Source organism: Bubalus kerabau, chromosome 13 (genome assembly GCF_029407905.1).
Source record: "Bubalus kerabau isolate K-KA32 ecotype Philippines breed swamp buffalo chromosome 13, PCC_UOA_SB_1v2, whole genome shotgun sequence".
Classification (NCBI taxonomy): domain Eukaryota; kingdom Metazoa; phylum Chordata; class Mammalia; order Artiodactyla; family Bovidae; genus Bubalus; species Bubalus kerabau.
In genome coordinates this window covers 29,963,302-29,966,861 of record NC_073636.1, presented here as the reverse complement: position 1 = coordinate 29,966,861, position 3,560 = coordinate 29,963,302, and positions in this window count along the sequence as shown.

Genomic DNA, 3,560 nt, shown 5'->3' with positions numbered 1-3,560 from the left:
CCCATGCTAAGTGAGGTAGTCAGGAAGAAAAAGACAAATATCGTGTGATATCACTTACATATGAAATCTAAAATATGGTGCAAATGAACCTGTCTGTAAAACAGAAATAGACTTACAGACATAGAGAACAGATGTGTGGTTGCCAAGGCGGGGAGGAAAAGAGAGAGGGATGGAGTGCAAGTTTGAGGCTGGTAGATGCAAACTATTACATTTAGATAAATGACAAGATCCTACTGTATAGAACAGGGAACTATATCTAGTTTCCTGGGGTAAACCATAGTGGGAAAGAATTTTTTAAATGTATGTATGTGTATAACTGAGTCACTTTGCTGTACAGTGAAGATTGACATATTATTGTAAATCAATTATATTTCAATTTAAAAAATACATTTTTGAGCTTAAAATATAAATTAAAATAAACTGATCCTCAACTGTGGGACCTGGACAAATGAATGTTTCTGAGAGGAAAGCAGGAACACATTTTTGAAGTAACATTCAAATGATGTATTAATAAGTCCCTGAAGAGCCACTCATACCAAAGCAAAAGAAGGTGAGCTTGTTTTTGATTCCCTTTCAATTAAGATAATCACAAGGAAACAAGTCCGTAAATAAACCATAGGAAGACTCTTTGGGTCACCCAATGATCCTTCCTGTCTGTCTTTAGGATTTTTCTTGTGCCCCTGATAAAACTTCGGGGTGATCCACACTGCCGATGAGTCTCAGAGCTCCTCTGAGAGCTTGTGAGCCCAACTCCTAGAACTACAAAGAAGGGAGGAACCATGTCTCAACACTGGGTTCAGCAAAGCCTGTGGGCAGGGCTGAGGTTGTGAGGATGTGCACAGACCCTGGGATGGAAGAAGGGCACTTGGTCCAGGTGGCAGGGTTGCCAACATAGCCTAAAAGCCACATTTACAAGTGCTCTAGGAAGATGAGGCTGGAGACAAAGAGAATGACCCTCCTCCATACTCATGGTGATCCTCAGCTTCTCAAGTATTATCATCCATAGCTGAGTGCTTGCTGGAGTCACCTTTAGCCGAGAAAGGTGTCTGCCAGTTGTAGGCCCATCACGGCTGTACAACCTGGTTGCATGTTCTCCTGTAGAGAAATGAACCCTGTTGGATTTACTTACATCATCTTTGTCCACCTAAATCTCTCATCAGTGGCATTTCTCAGTATGGTAATTGTTGGCACCATCCTTTCTTTATTCATTTAACAAATATTAACTGAGTACTTATCACATATCAGTGCTTCGGGTACAAACACAAGCTGTTATTGTTGCTCCCCAAGGAGCCACCTAACCCAATTTGAAATTTATTTGGCAAGACACGTGCAGGTACAGGGAGTACCTATTACAGGTTTGGGCATTCTGTACCTATGACTAGATCTATTCTGATCAGATTTTAGTCCTTCAAGATTCAGCTCATGTCCCAAACTCTCTAAAATAGCTTCTCCTAATTTCTGCAGCCCACAGTATTTTTTTTTTTTCCCTACCCATGCTTTGGCATCAAATGATGTGCTGCTGGGCCCTGTTACTCGGTTCATCATGAGTTTATCTCCTTGACTGGATGGTGGGTCCCTGGTGGGAAGGTTGTATTAGTCAGGGTTCTTCGAAGAAATAGGACCAACAGGAAATATAAAGAATATCCTATATGGGGTTGACTCAGGTGTCTATGGACCCTGACAAGTCCCAAGCTCTACAGTCCGCAAGCTGGAAACCCAGGAAAGTGAATGGTATAACTTTCAGTCTGAAAACCAGCAGGTTCAGGGTCTAAGAAGAGCTGAAATTTCACTTCAAGTCAGGACAGAAAAAGACTATTGTCCCAACTCACGTGGTTAGGCAGAAGGAGTTTCCCTGTCATGCCAGAGAGAGTCAGCCTTTTGGTTCTATTCTATTTTATCCCATTCTATAAAAGTAGGGCATGGAGGTCGCAGTTAAGAGTTCCAAGCATCTGCTCTAATTGGCCTGATGGGGGCATGTCTGGGAATCTGGGCCCCAGATGGTGATCTCTCTGGAGGACCCTGATTAAAATTGGAGTGTGGCTGACTGGGCCCAAGCAGTGGTTTCCAGCATTTTTGACTTGATACATAGGTCAGGAAGAAGTACATTTCATACTGTAACTCATCCATGTGTGCTCTTTAATTTTTAAAACTTTATTTTTATTGGAGGATAATTGCTTTACAATGTTGTGTTGGTTTCTGCTGTACAACAAAGTGAATCAGCTATATGTATACATCTATCCCCTCCCTCTCTCACCCTCCCTCTCACCATCCCCCCATCCCAATCCCTCTAGGTTGCCACACAACACTGGGCTGAGCTCCCTGTGCTATCATCAGCTTACTAGCTATCTATTTGTGCATGGCAGTGTCCATATGTCAATCCCAGTCTATCAATTCATCCCACCCTCCCCTTCCCCCACCATGGCCACGTGTCCATTTTCTATGTCTGTGTCTCTGTTCCTGCCCTGCAAATAGGTTCATCTGTACCATTTTTCTAGATGCCACCTTTATGTGTTAATATTAATATATGGTATTTGGTTTTCTCTTTATTTATTTTTTGATTGGAGGATAGTTGCTTTACAATATGCTGGTTTCTGCCAAAAAACAATGCAAATGAGTCATAATTATATATATATACACCCCCTCCCTTTTGAGCCTCCCTCCCCTCCCCAATACCCCCCCTCCAGATCATCACAAGACACCAGGCTGGGCTCCCTGTTTTATATAGCAGATCCCCACTGCTGTTGTTTAGCCACTAAGTTGTGTCCTACTCTTTGCCACCCTAGGACTGTAGCCCACCAGACTCCTCTGTCCATGGATTTTCCAGGCAAGTATACTGAAGTGGGTTGCCATTTTCTTCTCCAGAGGATCTTCCTGACCCAGGGACCAAATCCAAGTCTCCTTGCATCATCTGCATTGCAGGTGGATTCTTTACCACTGAGCCACATGTGATATTGGTCCTGAGAAAAAAGTCAGTTGGCCTAGTGTTCAACCAACATAATGCCACAAAAAAGCCTGAAAACCTTAAATTCATACTCTACTACTATTTTAAATGACCCAAGTTTGTTCCCTTTTATGGCTGAGTAATATTCCAACCAGCAGCTTCTTGACAGGCATCACCGAGTACAATTTAATGGCAGAAACCAAACAGTTCTCTGGTTCCCAAGAAAGATCCCCCGACAGTACTCATTCCTACCGGAGATGCTGGACCACAGCTGCACCATCTGGCCCTCTTGCAGCTTCAGGCTGAAACTGGCAATTGTGTGTTAGAAAAGCTATTCCCCACTGTCCATTATGAAACAGGACTGGGCTTCTCTTGGCAGGGAGGCAGTTTCCACCACGGACCAAGGTGTGTGGGCTGAGTCCCACTACAGAACAGGTACCCTACTACGAGTAATTGTGAATGCTGCTCTCTAGCACCATGGTGGTAAGCTGGCACCAGCACTTATGAAGTGACCAAGAAGAAAGTGGCTTTTGCATTTGTTAAGATTGGCACCATCTTGAGCTTACCATAAGGCATATGCAGAAAGTGCCAGCCATGTGGACTCTGTGAACCAAAACTG